At 39.2% G+C, this 19,514-nt stretch overlaps 1 protein-coding gene across 1 annotated transcript in view; it reads left to right on the forward strand.

Annotated features, from left to right (window-relative positions):
* Positions 1-19,514, forward strand: part of CHRM2 (cholinergic receptor muscarinic 2) — a 164,011-nt gene that overhangs the window by 118,734 nt on the left and 25,763 nt on the right. The gene's annotated exons all lie outside the window — the stretch shown is intronic.

Here is a 19,514-nt window from a genome sequence, read left to right on the forward strand (position 1 = left end):
TAGACATCGTGCACTGCCCTTTCCCAAACAAAATTATATTTCTAATTAGAGAAATATATACCTTCTCTTTTTCGATGATACAGTGGATGTTAGCAACTTGATCTCTGGTTCCTCTGCCTTTTCTAAAACTGTTGCAGGAAGGAGGACCCCTTCCAGGGCCTGAAACTGGGCTCTTGTCTAACACTTGGAAATGAATTGTCTGAGGAGACACATGTGCTGACAAAGCAAGAGACTTTATTGGGAAAGGGCACCCGGGTGGAGAGCAGTAGGGTAAGGGAGCCCAGGAGAACTGCTCTGCTGCGTGGCTTGCAATGTTGGGTTTTATGGTGATGGGATTAGTTTCCGGGTGGTCTTTGACCAATCCTTCTAATTCAGAGTCTTTCCTGGTGGCGCACGCATCACTCAGCCAAGGTGGATGCTAGCAAGAGGGATTCTGGGAAGTGGACGGACATGTGGTGTCTCCTTTAGACCTTTCCCGAGCTCTTCCTGTTGGTGGTGGCTTATTAGTTCCGTATTCCTTATCAGGATCTCCTGTCATAAAACAACTCATGCAAATGGTTACCTGGCCAGGGTGGGCGGTTTCCCCTAACAAAACCAACTTGAACATCTGGAAGTTCACAGTTCACATATTGCTGAAGCCTGGCTTGGAGAATTTTGAGCATTACTTTACTAGCGTGTGAGATGAGTGCAACTGTGCGGTAGTTTGAGCATTCTTTGGCATTGCCTTTCTTTGGGATTGGAATGAAAATTGACCTTTCCAGTCCTGTGACCACTGCTGAGTTTTCCAAATTTGCTGGCATTTTGAGTGCAGCACTTTCACAGCATCATCTTCCAGGATTTGAAATAGCTCAACTGGAATTCCATCACCTCCACTAGCTTTGTTCATAGTGATGCTTTCTAAGGCCTGGTTGACTTCACATTCCAGGATGTCTGGCTGTGAGTGATCACACCATCATAATTGTCTTGGTCATGAAAATCTTTTTTGTACAGTTTGGAAGGAATGATGCTAAAGCTGAAACTCCAGTACTTTGGTCACCTCATGCAAAGAGTTGACTCATTGGAAAAGACTCAGATGCCAGGAGGGATTGGGGGCAGGAGGAGAAGGGGACGACAGAGGATGAGATGGCTGGATGGCATCACCAACTTGATGGATGTGAGTTTGAGTGAACTCTGGGAGTTGGTGATGGACAGGGAGGCCTGGAGTGCTGCAGCTCATGGGGTCACAAAGAGTCAGATACGACTGAGTGACTGAACTGAACTGATACCTTCTCTATCACAGATCCCAGTAGAATAGGACAGGAGGAAAGGAAAGAGAAAGGAGCTGTGTTTAGTCACTCAGCAGTGTGCGACTCTTTGTTGTCCTTTAGACTGTAACCTGCCAGCCTCCTCTGTCCATGGGATTTTTCAGGCAAGCATACTGGAGTAGGTTGTCATTTCCACCTTCAAGAGATCTTCCTGACCCAGGGATCATATTCATGTCTCCTGCATTGCAGGAAGATTCCTATGCCATCTGGGAAGCCCCAGTTTGGGGATTATCTTGAAAAAAACTAACCTATAATGTCCCCAATAAAAGAAGATAAAATTCAACAATAAAGTAATCACATTGGCATTCTCAAATATTGAAATGTTCTCTTTTACTACCTTCAAAATCTATAATATCAAGGAACAAATATTTGCTGCTTTATTATAAATGCTATAATGTTTTTCTTTATTTAATCTCTTCCTATTGGCCTCATTTTTGCAAGTTGTTGCAGTGTTTGGAAAAAAATATGATTAATGCTCTTAATACAAGAGCCAACTGACGGAAAAAAACAAAAATATAGAGTAGGGCAATTTAATACCTTCTCCACTCACACTGTAGGTAGATCAGGAAATTTCAATACTCTCTATGGTAACGGTGCTCTTGTTTATACTGATATTTTCAAGGTGAGTGTATTGAGATATGTCTATGTGAAAGATACATTAGTACCTGTGTGTGACACAATGTTGTTTTATTTGGTTTGGAAGATAAAGTATCATGTTTATAGAGATGAGAGAATAATCTTTCCAGTGAAGTTCCATTGGAACTAGATCCTGAAGAATGGATAGATATTAAGCAGTCAGAGAGAAAAAAGGATTATATTATTTAAAAAAGAGGCATATGTACAAAACCTGAAGGTTAGGCTAAGCCTAAGCATGTCTGAAGTATATTTAGGAAACTTCCAGGCCGAGCTTTAGACTGAATGGCAAGGAATAATGGGATTTATAAAGTACTATATAAGATAGATGGAGAAGGCAATAGCACCCCACTCCAGTACTCTGGCCTGGAAAATCCCATGGATGGAGGAGCCTGGTGGGCTACAGTCCATGGGGTCGCTAAGAGTTGGACACGACTGAGCGACTTCACTTTCACTTTTCACTTTCATGCATTGGAGAAGGAAATGGCAACCCACTCCATTGTTCTTGCCTGGAGAATCCCAGGGACGAGGGAGCCTGATGGGCTGCCATCTATGGGGCCGCACAGAGTCAGACACGACTGAAGCGACTTAGCAGCAGCAGCAGCATATAAGATAGAATATTTTCAAAGTTAGGAGTTTAGATTTGGAAATATCTTAGAAGATTTTGAATAAGAAAGAGGGTGAGTGACATTAACACTTTACAAATGATAAACATTAGCATTATAAGTACAAGTGAAATTTATAATAGATAACACTTAGTGGGGGCTTACTATTATAAATGCCAGACACCTAATAACTAATTTAATCTTGCTCAAGCCTAATAATGTAGGTGATAGTGTTATCATCCCTACTTTCCAGATTTGTAGACTGAGAAAGTGACCAGAGGATTTGCACAAGTAACACAGACAATGTATGGGAGAGCAGGTGTGTGAATTGGGCACAAGCTGGCCTCTTAACCTCTGCATAAAGTTTATTATTTGTAAAATATAATAAAAGGAAAAGAAAAGCTGACAAGTCTATTGTCTGAAATTTTGAGGTACTTAACATTAGTGACTATAGAGGAGGTCCCTCCACGAGCCATTGGCTTTACTTTTGTTCAGAGCGCAATATTCAAATTTAAGCTTATTGAAAGAAGGAGACTTGTTTCCTGTTGCAGAGATTGCTCTCACCCAGGCCCGAATCAACTTGGTCCCTAGAATATGCCTCTAATTCTCTGTGTCCACCAGCAATAGTTTATCTCCCTCAAGAACAGTCATTTTCTGAATTCCTTTCACAGAGTTTTGTTTCTGGAACTGATTCAGTCTATTGACTATGTAAATAGTGTAGTTGCTTTTCCATGAAAATGCATAAAATTCCTATTGTACTATGTGTGCTACTATTGGCTCTTAAGGAAAGAAACATAAGTAGCTCAGCATCATTGTAGGAGACAGAACATCTGTTTGCTTTGGAATCCAAAAGAAGCTCTCCACATGGCTTCCTTCTAAAGCAGATTGGTAAGCAACTTCGGAATAAATCTTCCCAAGGGCTTTCTTGTCCACACGACTAAGAGTTTAACATCTCCTAGAACTGATTCCATCATTTTACTGGTTGTGTGGTACCCATTCCTCTGGGACAGGTTTCTAATGTTAAAGGGAAGCTGTGGTTTCCTCTGATTCCCTGAACCTCTCTCCTTAAAATCTTATTACATCTCTTCCTGATTAGCAAAACCTGTCTGAAGAAATGCCTCCCTGATTTTTCCCCCACTCATCTATTTATCAAATGTTTGTTCATCATTTCCCACATACAGGGTCTTATGAGAGGCACCAAGTTTATGATAAAGAACAAGCTATAGCCAATTCCTTCAAATAAAAGAAGTAAAAACAGTTGTAAATACTAATCCAGAGCTAGTTCACAGTATTAGGAAAGATATGAGAAGGGGCACCCCATGTAGCCTTGAGGTATTAGGAAAAGCTTTCCACAAGAAATTATTTTTAAGCTGGAACTTGAAAGGTCTCATGCAACATATGGACAGGGCAGGGGAGTGGGTGGATTACTGTTGATAGACAGTCATTGTAAGGAGAAGGAACAGTATAAAGAAATGCAAAGAGATAAAATATTTATTGGAATATCAAGGAAATTTCAGCTATTTCAATTCAGATGTCCCATCAGTTTATTGATTCATTTGGCATAGTACTCCTAAACTGTGTTCTATGGAATATGGGTTCAATTCCTGGGTTGGGAAGATCCCTTGGAGAAGGAAATGGCAACCCACTCCAGCATTCTTGCCTGGACAATCCCATGGACAGAGGAGCCTGGTGGGCTACAGTCCATGGGATCACAAGAGTCAGACACGAGTTAGTGACTAAACCACCACCACCATGGAATATGTATGTGTATATACAGTATGTGTGTAGGTATATGTATATACATATATGTGCTTGCTTGCCCCATTGCTTCAGTCATGTCCAGCTCTTTGCAATGCTATGGACTGTAGCCCACCAGGCTTCTCTGTCCAAGGGGTTCTCCAGGCAAGAATACTGGAGTGGGTTGCCATGCCCTCCTCCAGGGGATCTTCCCAACCCAGGGATTGAATTATCTGTCTCTTTATGTCTCTTTCATTGGCAGGCACGTTCTTTACCACTAGTGTTAACTGGGAAAGCCCATAAACATATATTCATGTGTCTGTGTGTATATGTATATATATTTATATAAATTATATATATCTTATAAGAATGTTTGTTCTCTGGTTAAATAATTTTGAGAAATATTGAAATAAGCTAAGTTAATGTTTTCTTGACTGCAACATTTTTAATAAAGCAGTGTAAACAGTGACTCACCAAAAGAATTGAGGCTGCAACTTTTCCTAAACTTATTTTATGATGAAATAAACGGTCATTCTAAAGAATATCTGTTAACAGCTCCTGAAACTAGTGCTCCATACTTTGTAAATGCTGGTCTAGCATCATGGAAGGTATTGGAGACCCTGATTCCAAATTTTCAACTCACAATATTGAGATGAAATCTGAAGGTAAACATGTGCATTTCAACCACATTATTTTTGACCAGATACTAGGATTTTAGAGATTGCTAGAACTCAGTTTGAAAGCCACCTCTAATATCTTCAATATCCTGAGTCATGATCTTTAAGAAACCAGTGAAGTTACATTTCTGTCTCCCGAGAATGTCTCTGCTGCTGCTGCTGCTAAGTCGCTTCAGTCGTGTCCAACTCTGTGCGACCCCAGAGAAGGCAGCCCATCAGGCTTTCCCCGTCCCTGGGATTCTCCAGGCAAGAACACTGGAGTGGGTTGCCATTTCCTTCTCCAATACATGAAAGTGAAAAGTGAAAGTGAAGTCGCTCAGTCATGTCCGACCTTTAGCGACCTCATGGACTGCAGCCTACCAGGCTCCTCCGTCCGTGGGGTTTTCCAGGCAAGAGTACTGGAGTGGGATGCCATTGCCTTCTCCAAGAATGTCTCTAAGAGAAACTAAATCAACAACTTAGAGATTGTTCCAGTGTAGCCTAACTTGTTTATCTTGTGTTTAGGACATATTTTAATGTGAGCATTTCTATAAGTTCCTTATGTAGTATTTCACTAGAAGTCCCTATATCAAAGTAAATGTGCTGCTTTATATGGGACTCAATTACTCTACAGAGAAGGCAATAGCAACCCACTCCAGTACTCTTGCCTCGAAAATCCCATAGACGGAGGAGCCTGGTAGGCTGTAGTCCATGAGGTCACTAAGGGTCGGACACGACTGAGCGACTTCACTTTCACTTTTCACTTTCATGCGTTGGAGAAGGAAATGTCAACCCACTCCAGTGTTCTTGCCTGGAGAATCCCAGGGACAGGGGAGCCTGGTGGGCTGCCGTCTATGGGGTCGCACAGAGTCGGACTCAACTGAAGCAGCTTAGCAGCAGCAGCAGCAATTACTCTACTAACCATTTTGGATGAAGAACATATAAGATTACATCAATATTTTCCTTATTCATTTGGCAAAGACCAGCTTCCCAATGAGGTAATTTTTTTTTAACCAATGAGTGAGGCAAACAAAATCTAATACCTTTTCCATAGCACAGAGGATTAGAGGGTAAGGGATCTTGAGTATGGATTGTGCCTCATATTTCATCTCTTTGATATAAAGAATCTTCAATAACCACATCAAGTGGCCCATCCTTCCACCATTCTAAAAACAGATACAATCAGATGATTTATGACTAATTTAGGCTGTGGTGGAAATGGAGTAATTATCCTTCTCAGCAGCCTCTGAACCCACTCCATAAGTATTTCTTAAGTGGAACCAACAATGTCTGTGGCAGTACCAAACCAAAACACATCCTTATCTAGGCAGTTTTTTTTTTTTTAAAGGCGTAAGTATAAAGTATTCTACTCTATTTCTCCAAGTAATCCATTTTTTATTTATATTAATACTTTCCTACTGTGTCATTCATTCTCCAAAAACATCTAAGCAATGTGCATATGGACTCTATCCTAGTATCTATCAATAGAACCTAAGCTACAAGCTCTTATGCAACAAGAGCAGAGTATATATACTGGTTCTGCAAGGTCCTGAAAATAGGTTAGTTCGATTCATTGTAAACCGTGCAACTGTCTGCCAGACATGGACTTCCTTCCTTCTCATGTCTCTGGTTCATCTGTTAAGATGTATTGGGCCAGTTTAAATCAGCTATATTTTCTCTTCCATGATTTGCCCCATCGTAATTTTTTGACAGTGTTTATCTTGTTAAAAATTTATGTGACTGTCCAAAGACTTACATCTAATAAAATGCCAAATAATGCTTTCCTCAATCTCTGGGGCAGCTCCAGAGATTCTTGATCAGGTTCAGTCAGCACCACCTGCATAATATACACCTTATCTGAGCCTCCTTTATCTAAAGGGACCTTTTCCAATTGTAGCAAAGTGGCAGTTTTATGTTGTTCAAAATCACTCTGATTGTTATGAGATGCAAACATCCTATATTGGATTTAATTTTTTATTAGTATTTATTCTTTCATTTATTAACTTAAATTCTATCTGTAAACCTATGCAAAATATCCCATACCTTGTATTGAGTTAAACCAAAGCAAAGGAGGTAAAACCAGAACAAACCAAACAAAAATGGTTTGCTGTTCTATTTGAGTAAGTATATCTCCAATGTCCTTGACACAGTTTCTTGCTGCCTTCAGGTATTCTTTCTTTTTAATTGTCTCCTTTCTCCTTTCCTCCTCTCCCTGAAGTCCAGGCTCACATCCCCCCTTTCTCAGTGGCCCCCCTCCAGAGTAGCACAGGGGGATTGTTAGAACAGCAGCATCCCACCTTCAGAAGGTCTTTCTTTTGCTGCAGACAACCACTCAGAGGGTTCCCTCTTTTGCTTCAGACTCACCCTCAGCTCCATCCTCTCTAGGATTCTGCTTCTTTCTTCCCCAGATGGAGGCTGTCTCATAGCTTACTCATTGTGTCCTGCATTTGGACTTTCTGAAACCAGAGACTTGCCATGCAGAATTAGAGGTCAGAAGATGGGTCTGGAGAAAAATTCTCTCAGAGCTACACCCAGGTTTTCTTTTAGTTATTAGATTAACTGAACACCATTTATTGCATACCCAGAATATACTTAGCATGGTCCTAGCAGTACGACCTCAAGGCCTCTCAAGTATGTACATTTGCCCCTGCTCTGCACAGAGACCACAACTGTGCCAATGGGCTGAGGTAGGGCAAGTGTATAAACTGTACCCAGGTAAGGGTGAATCAGTTACGGGTGCCAATGACTATTTCCAGGAGACCAACCTCAAAATTTGCATCCCTCCAGTCATAACCAATCAATCCTGATTATTCATTGGAAGGACTGATGCTAAAGCTGAATCTCCAATACTTTGGCCACCTGATGCCAAGAACTAACTCATTAGAAAGACCCCGATGGTGGGAAAAATTGAAGGCAGGAGGAGAAATGGATGACAGAGGATGAGATGAGATAACTGTATGGCATCATCTACTCGATGGACATGAGTTTGAACAAGCTCTGGGAGTTGGTGATGGACAGGGTAGCCTGGTGTGTTGCAGTCCATGGGGATACAAAGAGTTGGACACAACTGGGCAGCTCAACTGAACTGAAGTCATAACCAAATTGTCCTCTAGGGGGACACTTAAATATTCTCTTAAACACATTCAGTCTTCAGTTATGTCCTTTCTTTCAGGGACTGTGTGTAACTTGCTTTACTGATCCCATGAGTTCCAACATTTTTATTTTATTACATTTTTTACAAGCAGTTAGGTAGGGAACCGGAGAAGGCAATGGCACCCCACTCCAGTACTCTTGCCTGGAAAATCCCATGGATGGAGGAGCCTGGTAGGCTGCAGTCCATGGGGTCGCGAAGAGTCGGACACGACTGAGCGACTTCACTTTCACTTTTCACTTTCATGCATTGGAGAAGGAAATGGCAACCCACTCCAGTGTTCTTGCCTGGAGAATCCCAGGGACGGGGGAGCCTGGTGGGCTGCCGTCTATGGGGTCACACAGAGTCGGACACGAATGAAGCGACTTAGCAGTAGGTAGGGAACAAAGGCATATAGATTGGTTTTGTATTAGTATTTTTCCCTTCTAGTGTAAGATGAAATATGTGTATGGATATCATACTTAAATTCACAGACATCTCATCCCCCTAAAAATTAAAATCTATATTAAAAATCAATGCATTTTCGTCTAGGAAAGTTTGTTTTATAGACAGATATATCCAGAGAAATTCAGATGTAGTAATCACAGTGGTTTCTCATTGAAAAGGAAAGGAAGTTAAAGGGAAGAAGAGAGAAGAGGAGGAAGTGAGGTCATGAAAGGAACCCCTGGGGCATGGGAAGAAATAAGTTGCATGACAGAAACAATTAATGTAGTCATCTGTTGAAATGGAATTGCAGTGAAGAATTAATAATTTGTGTAGTAATAGCTAACATCTTTGCTCACTCTATTGGCTTCTATGCTATACATTCTACATAATTAGGTCAGTTAATACTTATGGCAATATTATAATTTATTCATTTTGTAGAGGAGGTAACAGAGGCTTAGAGAGCTTAGGTAACTTGATCAAGTTATATATGTCTGAGTTAGAATCCAGGGATACAGTCTGCCTCAGCCTGCATTCTTTACTGCTTTTTACTGCTTTTCTAACTGTGGTAACAGAGTAAGCAACCATAATTTAGAGGTCAGTTAATTCAACTCTGTCCTGAAGCCATTGCTTGCCTGAGAAGATGAGCAAGAAAAGAAATAAAGTAATTAAATATATAAATATATACAAAAATATGATTTAATATTATCATATATATGTGATTAAACTACAAGCCATTGCCATTTTTGTCTTTCAAAATGATTTAATATTAGCAATTTCCTATGGGACAGCCAAATAAATGTCTACATATGTAAATGTATATTTTATATATATATACACATACATGTATATTATATAAAGACAGAAATCTCCACATTCATAATAATACATAACACTTATTTTGTGCATTTTAACAAATATTCACAATGCTTTATATTTATCATTTCCCATAGTCTTTCTGTCACACCAATTAGCTGGATAGCATTTTCCCCATTTTATAAAAGAGGACTTTTAATACATGGAGATGCTCTGCAGCTTTGAAAGTCACATGATTAAGAAATGATAGAGCCAGGACCTAGTCGTCATTAGCCTGCTTTTAGGAATCATTTCTCTTGATCACAGTGCTGCACTGACTCCGTATTTTGCATATTTATTCTATGCATGTTACTGGAAGATCTGTGAAGGACTCAGTATTTACTTATATGTTTTTTTCTTTTTGCATCTTGCCTTCATATATCTCCTCACATTTAATGGATCTTCTTTATTTAATATTTAAAGACATGAAGGTTAAGGTAGTTACTTCACTTATTCAAGGTCACACAATGATTAATGACTGAAGTAGAATTCCAACTTAGGTCATTAGGATCTAAGGACTTTTTCTATCTCAGTGTGATATGTGGTAAATGTAAACCTATGCAAAGCCAGATGCTTAATTGAGAAGCATTTTATATAATGAGAATAAAATCTACCTTGTCCTGCAAGCTCACTGCTAAAGATTCACATCAGTGATCTCCACAGTAGTCTCATTAGCCTTTTGTAAGGAGATTAAGTCCCTCTGCTAATTCAAGTTCACACTAATGATAGAAATGCGTGTATTATCTTTGACTCCTTCTCCTTTGTCCTCTGCATTGTCACACACTTTAAAACCTAACATCTCTTTTCCTTTCCCATCATTTCTGCCCTATCTCTATTCTTTATCATGGATTGTTGCTGTGACCTAGGTACTGTCCTCCCTACTAGGGATCTTGTGTCTTCGAATCCACCCCCTCAGGATGGTCTCATAGATCTAGTTAAAATGTAAATTTATTCATTGCTTAGAATCTGTTGCCAGATCTCTATCGTCTACAATATAAAGTCTGAGTTTCCTTAGGACACCAGAGTGTTCCATAATTTAATTTCTTTCTGACTCTTGGCCACCTCCTTTCACCCTTCCCAGACTCAATTTTGCACTTCCTCACTGCTGAACCTATGTACTGTAATTTCTTGTCACTCTAAATATTCTCAGTCTGCTCCCTAACACATTATCATGGTCATATTTAGTTCTTATAGCAAATTGTTGAGTTGGGTTCCATAATTATTCCATTTCAGAACATTGCCAGGCTTGGGTTAGCTTTCTATAGCTACCATCTAGAGGTCTGGAGGGAATATTTATGCAAATTAATAGCCTTCTCCTGGTTTTCTTTTTGTCTGATGAAAACTCTTCTACATGTATGCCTGATAGAAGTATATGCATAATCAATTTTGAATGATGCTATGTGAGGGGAACTTGGTGAATACACTTCATCATGAAAGCAAACGTCAGTTGCTAAAATGAACACATTTTATAGACACAACTTTAAGCTGCATTAAGTCACAATAATTCTTGGAAAGATAGATATGTCAGGTCAAATTGAACATCAGATACTATTATGATTTTTAAAATAACAATTAATCTAGGTTGCCATGTTAGGATATTTTATTAACTGCAGCCTAAAGTGACTAAGCACACGCCAGAGACAACCTATTCATTAAGATGTGTCTGCTATTCCAAATCAAGCTGATTCTACTTATCAGAAAGAGAGTCCATACACTGTTTTAAGCACATTGCTTAATATATCACAATTTTCTGAATTTGGATATTTGTCTTGATATCAACAAACAAACCTCCATTCTGATTAGTGCATAGGCTCTTGACCTTTATCTGTTAACTACTAAAGAGATAAACTTCATTTCAGTACCAAAGAAAAGAAAATTGTGAGGTAAGAGGAAGCCAGAGAAACATGCAACAGAGACTTTCATGTTCATAAAGAGGAGGGAATAAAGAGGGTGAGACTGACGCTGAGGAAATATCATTTTCAAAATTCTATTGTTGGTTACAAAAGATGTAGATCACAAACATATAACAATATGCATATGTTTAAGTTGTAATTTATATATAATAATATTGCAAACACACATATAAAGCACCAAAAAAAAACCCCAAAAACCCTTCCAGTCAGTAAATGCTTATTTCACATGTGATGATACTATCTAACAACAGAACTAAGAGGAATGAAAGAAGCAATGCAGCTCAGTTTATCAGTACATATAGTGTCCGTAGGCACAAGCTAGTGTAAGTGGATTCAGTATACTCAATGATTAAAGGCAGCCTAACAACTGAGGTTTTGAATTTGCACCTAACAAATAATTTGAGATGTTTTCCCCATACAATGGTTGAAATATAATAAGTGAAGTCGCTCAGTCGTGTCTGACTCTTTGCGACCCCATGGACTGTAGCCCACCAGGCTCCTCCCTCCATGGGATTCTCCAGGCAAGAATACTGGAGTGGATTGCCATTTCCTTCTCCAGGGGATCTTCTCGACTCAGGGATCAAACCCGGGTCTCCCACATCTTTCTTTTTTGTTTCCTTGATTCAGATGTACATTTGCAAATTATCAGATAAGTTCTAATAAGTTCTGCTGTTAAATGGGGCATAATATTAATATTTTTCACAAGGCTTTAGTTTCATTTTCTATGTTGTTATTCATAATTATTAAATATTTCACTTTATTTGTGGTTGTTTTGGTGTCATCATTGTGTCAGTCAAGGTTTTCCAAAGAAGCAGAGCCAAGAGAATACACACACACACGTGCACATATAGTTGATATTCATTATGAATGGATTCCAGGACTGTGATGGGGAACGTGTCTGCCAAAGCAGGAGATGCAAGAGATACTGGTTCGATCCCAGAATGGGGAAGATCCCTTGGAGGAGGAAATGGCAACACTCCAGTATTCTTGCCTGGAAAACTCCATGGACAGAGAAGCCTAGTGGACTTCAGCCCCTGGGGTCACAAAGAGTCAGACAGGACTGTAGCAGCTCAGCGCTACGGCTCTGGGTTACCCTTTCCAGACCACAGCTGAGGCGTGTGGGGCCACCGGGCAGGGTTCTGGGAAACCCTCCAAGAAAGTGTTCACCTGTTCACCTGAAATAGACCTCAATTCAACCTCATGGCAGCCTTGGATAGTGAAAGCCACATGGCTCTTTCAGTGGTTCTCCACGCCTAGCTGTGACCTCTAAAACTCAGATTGAGGTGGCTATGCTTGTCACCCCAGTCCAGTACTCTTACCTGGAGAACCCCATGGATGGAGGAGCCTGGTAGGCTGCAGTCCTTGGGATCGCTGATGGTCGGACACGACTGAGCGACTTCACTTTCACTTTTTGCTTTCATGCATTGGAGAAGGAAATGGCGATCCACTCCAGTGTTCTTGCCTGGAGAATCCCAGGGATGGGGGAGCCTGGTGGGCTGCCATCTATGGGGTCGCACAGAGTCGGACACAACTGAAGTGACTTAGCAGTAGCAGTATGAATGGATTCTGTATTTGTGAATGCACCTACTTGCTAAAATTTCTTTGTAACCTCAATTCAACACTTGGTGATTTCATGGTGATTTCCAGACACACACAGAGCAGTGAAAATCTGAGTCACTTGACACATATGTTCTCAGCTGAAGTCAAAGAAATTGATACTGTGCCTTCTTGTATCCTTTTCTTGGTTCATTTAGTGTCTCATTTTTGTGTTTTTTGGTTATCTTCCTGCTTAAAATGATCCTCAAGCATAGTGCTGCAGTGCTGTCTAATATTCCTAGACACCAGAAAGCTGTGATGTACCTTATGGGGAAAATACATATGTTAGATAAGCATCGTTCAGACATAAATTCTAGTGCTGTCGGCTGTGAGTTTATAGTTAATGAATCAGCAATATTTGTTGACTAAGATGTCTTTAGATATTTCCCAGGTGGCACTAGTGGTAAAGAACCTGCCTGCCAATGCAGGAGATGCAACAGACCCCGGTTCGATCCCTGGATTGGGAAGATCCCCTGGAGGAGGGCATGGCAACCCACTCCAGTATTCTTGCCTGGAGAATCCCAAGGAAGGAGGAACCTGGTGGGCTACAGTCCATAGGGTGACAAAGAGTCAGACACAACTGAAGCGACTTAGCATGCATGCGGCATACAATGCAAGCTGTCTTTAAACAGTAACACATACACACACAAAGCAAGATTATGTATTAAGTGACAAAATGTTGTGACCAGAGGTTTGCAGAAACCTAACCCTATATTTCCCCTAGGAGCAAGGGTTAGTAGTCAAGTGGATTTTATAGACTTTAGATACCAAGAATAACAAAGATGTACTATGTCTATCTATCTACCTATATAGATTGGTTTTAAAGAACTGGAGGTACAGTTAATAGGGACCAGAAGGTCTGAAATCTGTAGAGCAGGCCAGAGGGTTAAAAACTCAGACAGGAGTTGATACTGCAGTTCTGAGGCAGAATTTCTTCTTTTCCAACCCTGTTATTGCTCTTAAGACTTCAACTGATTGGATGAAGCCTGTCACATCATAGAGGACAGTCTCCTTTACTTCAGCTCAACTGACTGTAGATGTTAATCACATCTACAAAATAGTTTTAGAGCAGCAGCTCCAAAAATTTGTATTTGGTGAAATAACATACTATGGCCTAGTCAAATTGACACATAAAATTAATCATTATAGATTTGATACTGATGAACTTATAATGATTCCAGTTCACTGAGTGGTGTTTAAAGATGAGTTATAACCGTCTTCTCACAAAGACACACACACACAAAGAGAGAGAAAAAGAGAAATAAAGCATGTTTCTGCTTTGACAAGTAGGAAGTTTACTTGATCAGAAGCAAAAAGTTTTTCGTACTAGAGCCCCTTAGTTTCAAGTCAGCTGTACTACTAGCAGGCATTGGAAAATTTACTTACCTTTGCCATTTCCTTCTCCAGTATGTTCTTTAGTTTTCTTAAATCTAAAAAGATAATAATAGTATTACCCTTGACATCGGGCCTGTTTTAGATATTCCAAAAACATGTCAGCTCTTCTCAGTACTAGCTCCCTGGGGAATGTGGAGAGACAGAAGGCTGTGCACATGTACACACTTCCTCGAAGGTTAAGCCACAGCCCCTTTACAGGTGTGTGAAGGGTTAAGGATGGCAACTGATGGGAAAGCAACCAGTTCTAGCCCAGTGACTTCCCACTTATCACCCAAATAAGCCCAGGCTAAGAAGAGCATGGTGGTGGTGGTGGTTGGTGGTTTAATCACTAAGTCGTGTCCGACTCTTGCGACCCCATGGACTGTGTAGCCCACCAGGCTCCTCTGTCCATGGGATTCTCCAGGCAAGAATACTGGAGTGGATTTCCTTCTCCAGGGGATCTTCCTGACCCAGGAATTGAACCCAGGTCTCTGGCATTGCAGGAAGATTCTTTACCAACTGAGCTATGAGGGAAGCCCAAGAAGAGCATGGAGATGGGATCAGTTCAGTTCAGTCGCTCAGTGGTGTCTGACTCTTTGCGACCCCATGAACCACAGCACGCCAAGCTTCCCTGTCCATCTCCAACTCCCGAAGTCCACCCAAACCCATGTCCATTGAGTCAGTGATGCCACCCACCCATCTCATCCTCCGTCATCCCTTCTCCTCCTGCCCTCAATCTTTCCCAGCATCAGGGTCTTTTCAAATGAGTCAGCTCTTCACATCAGGTGGCCAAAGTATTCAAGTTTCAGCTTCAGCATCAGTCCTTCCAATGAACACCCAGGACTGATCTCCGTTAGGATGGACTGGTTGGATCTCCTTGCAGTCCAAGGGACTCTCAAGAGTCTTCTCCAACACCACAGTTCAAAAGCATCAATTCTCCGGTGCTCAGCTTTCTTCACAGTCCAACTCTCACATCCATACATGACCACTGGAAAAACCATAGCCTTGACTAGATGGATCTTTGTTGACAAAGTAATGTCTCTGCTTTTTAATATGCTGTCTAGGTTGGTCATAACTTTCCTTCCAAGGAGTAAGCATCTTTTAATTTCATGGCTGCAATCACCATCTACAGTGATTTTGGAGATGGGGTAAGTGTGAGATTTAGACCATATTTCACTAATAAAGAAAAACTTTCACATACATTAGCCATCAAATTCTTACTCCAAAGTTCTGTGATCAAGAAAATAGAAACCAAAAGCAGAGGACATAAGTAAGATGAGGAGAAATACAGACCCCCAAATACTTTCTATAGTTGTGTGTTTTTTTTTCCCAGAAGAAGAAAGAGCTCACAAAATCAGTCCACATAAAAGTCACAGTCACCCACTGAAAAGCAAAAAATTCAATCAGTTAGCTCATAAACATAATGCTAAAAAACTGTTGTGATCATGTTTCCACTCTTTTGTTTAAAGGCTGTTTATTTCTGTGATTGTGGTGGTGTCATGTAAATGCAGAGGACTCAGTAATGAAAGGTGAAATCAGGACCTTGCTGTTCCAGATGCTCTTTCTGCCTCTCTGAGTGTACCTGCCGCTGGGCGCAAGCCCCTTCCCTGACCTCCCCATCACGATCTGACAGACCTCGGGGAAAATGAGGGGACATTCTAAAACAAAAATAATCCTGTCACTTTTATAGTCAAAAGTGTCAGAGCTCAGACATCAGTGGTAATTCAGAAGAGTCAGTAATGTGTCTACATTTATTGACATTTGGTGGTTATTCCATATGAAAGTTATTTAAAGGTACTATTGCATTGCAATTTAATCACTATCATATCTTTAGCTTAAAATATACTATTACAAACTTGCTGGTGGGCCACACTAAATAAGTCATATCAATACCTTATTTAATATAAATGTATTTATGTCTACAAAGAGTCGGACACGACTGAGCGACTGAACTGAACTGATGTCATTAGACAACAGTCACTTTCTGCTCCTAACACAGAAGCAATTTAACTTTAATCTCAGCTAATTAGAGGGTGAAATAGTTGGTTTCATTGGAAAGAGGATCTGTGCAGATTTATGTACTGTATTCATTATTTTGGAAAACCTTCAGTTCTATGCAGAATAAACTTGGAGGCAAGAGATTAGCCAACAAGATATTTCAATAATCCTCATTCAAAGGTGAGAAGGCTGTGGAATAATATGAGCTTTAATAAATATATAAGCATGATTTTTAATATCAATTATCTGTATGTGGAAAGTGGCCAGATGCAAAACAATAGCTTTGCCATATGCATATATCCTATCTATATTATATAGAAATGGCCAAGTACAAAATAATTGCATTAACATATCCCTCATAGTCTATATGAATTATATCACAGTTAGAAATATGGTGACAAGATTATATTCATTGTGCAACTAAGAATAAGTTCATTCTTAATAAGATATATATAAATATGACTTGTGTCAGATACATATGAAGAAAACTGCAAGACATTGTAGAAGTACAAAAGCAAAACTTAAATGAATAGGAAAACATTACTGGATGGAAAGACTTACTACTAGACAGTCATTAATTTTTTTCCGAATTAATTTATAATAGCACACTAACAATTCCATAAGGAAAATTTCACAAAATACTCTGAGGTTTATATTTAAAAGCATGAAAATATAGTAAATAATTTAAAACAGTTCACTAATAAATGAATTTACTTATAATTAGAGTGTCTAAATATAAAATTAAAATAGGAAAATTAACATTATTGATACAAAGATAAACTGGATAAAATAATGGGATAGAATGGAAAGCCCAGAAATCTGAATTTTGGAAATATTTAGTAGATTGCAGAACTAACTTTTCAAATTTGCAGAGAAAGTGTAAGTTGTTTAATAAATGTTCCTAGAGTGATTTGTTTAACTCTTTGGGGAAAATATCAAGATTACATATCTTCATATCTTATTCTCAAGTATAGGCCATGTATATATTCCATATAGTCCATAGCTAAAACTTCAAACTGATAGGATATTTTATTACCTGGTTTGCAAAGTTATTTTAATGATAATTCTTATTTTTATAAACAGCTGTAGGAAAGTAACATAATCATCAATTGCTGGTGGGATCTTACTATCAAAAACAGCAAGTGTAGATCATTTTGACCAATGATCCAAGTTTTAAGAGTTTATCCTAAGAAAGCAATTAGCAATCTATAAAAGAAAAAAAATGTACATGAAACCTCATTTCACCATTGTATACTAGAGTGTAAAATTGAAAAGGACCTAAATGTCACAAATAAAAGATTATTCAATTAAATCATGATATCATCACAAAACTAAATATTATGTACCCACTAGAATGATGCATTAAAAGTTGCCTAAAGTCCATTATTATCTTTATTTGAAAATTTTATCAGCGAGTCAATGTCAAAGGTTATAAAGTAGGAGCCTAGAGGTCAAATCTGTCCACACAACAGACTTGTTTTGCTTGCTTCTCAGTATTTTATAACACTGAGCCAAGATTTGTAAATTAGGAGAACACACATAGGAATCCAGATTTCCAGTGTATCTTTACAGTTCTGAACACCTAACAATATTGTGACCACACTTCAACCTCAACTGGGACTGGACAGTGGAAGTTCTCCTCTCTTTCCCCCAAGGCCCACCAGCCAGGAACATACTTTTCTCACTCTTCCAGTTCCCTACCTTGCCCCACTGAGATACTGAACTGATCTCTACCATGTGATCTGGAACTTTTAAAATTAAATGTGTGCATAGGTGAATATATTCATTGCATGCTCATGTGTGTGCATATAGGAAGATATACAACACAATTTCAATAGAAATAAAACTTCACAGGCACCATTGTGTAAGGTCTTTGGTAACAAGAAACAAGTCAACACTATTCACTATTTTATCTCTCGAATTTAGGTAAAAGAAAATTATTGTTGAATGGTCAAGTAAGGAAGATAATAGCTCTTATTTGTCATGTATGAATAATTCAGAATCTTTTTTTCTTTTGCATTACATTTCTACTGTGGTAATTTTAAAATAAGAAAGAAAATGCACAATAACTTTTACTTTTTTAATATCCAAGGGCAGAAGGAAGTCTGTAAGCAAAGGAAAATATATATTAAATAAATCTCATGTATTTATAAAGTAAAAAAGAAAACAGCACCATTAGTTGAGATGATGCAGAAATCCTTGGCACTGAATTCTGCTGTATATAATACAAAACACAATACAAGAGCCAATTGATTCTTGTCTGATTTTGTACTTTTGTTTTGATTTCTCCAATATACCCTTGCTTACTCTCTGCAAAGTGCTACATATCTCAAACACACCCTTTCCAAGAGCCTTCCTCTCACTTCCCTCCTTTGTTGCTGGGATATTTAGACAATAATTATAATGATACTATCAAACCAGCATGTAAGTCACTGAATGATCATTTCTAGTCTGTCCACTAAGTAAGTCCAGGATGAAATCACCAGCACAGAGGTGTCAGTTAATTGAGGAATCAGACAGCTAGAGAGACCAGACTGTGAGAAAATACCCTTATCCCAAGGACAAACCTTTGCTCTGACATTGGAGAGAATACACAAATAAACTTGCCAAGTAAATTACTTTCCTTCCCTAATTCATGATCTCTTGCTCTAGTGCTAAAGCCACTATTTTTTTTTAATGAGTTGGTAGGTAAATATGGAGCTAGATTGAGAGAATTAGTTCATGCTTGTACTTTTTCAATATTGTGAGTGAAATGAAGATACAGATAGCAATTTGAATCTAATTTGCAGGCTTGCATGGATGAAAAGTCACAGAGGGAAGCTGAGATGCACCAGGATGTTGGGGGTGGAAGGCATGGCGACAGTGACAAAACCAGCTGACACAGAGCAGAGGCCTCTTCAGTAAGCACAGCAAAACCAAAATATGATAAACTCAAGACAGAGCAGTTTTCTCCCTGTAGTTACATGCAGTACAATAGTAAGGAAAATATAGATCTAAGGCCAAAGCCACTGATGATCCTTTCTGACCTCCCAGTCATCACCATATGGATCCTAAGAAAATTAACATAAAGTTAGAGTCCTACAATGCATTTAAGCTGAAAGAGACATTGGAGTTGAACATTCTCACTGCACAGAGGACAAAAATCAAATCCAGGGAGGCAAGTACTATCTCCTGAAGGAGCCTGCAGATAATTTAACATCCCAGACCCCTGCTCTTGTCATGAGTGTAGACCAACACTGCTGTTTAAAAACAAAGAGATCAATATGTGA

Source organism: Bos indicus, chromosome 4 (genome assembly GCF_029378745.1).
Source record: "Bos indicus isolate NIAB-ARS_2022 breed Sahiwal x Tharparkar chromosome 4, NIAB-ARS_B.indTharparkar_mat_pri_1.0, whole genome shotgun sequence".
NCBI lineage: Eukaryota > Metazoa > Chordata > Mammalia > Artiodactyla > Bovidae > Bos > Bos indicus.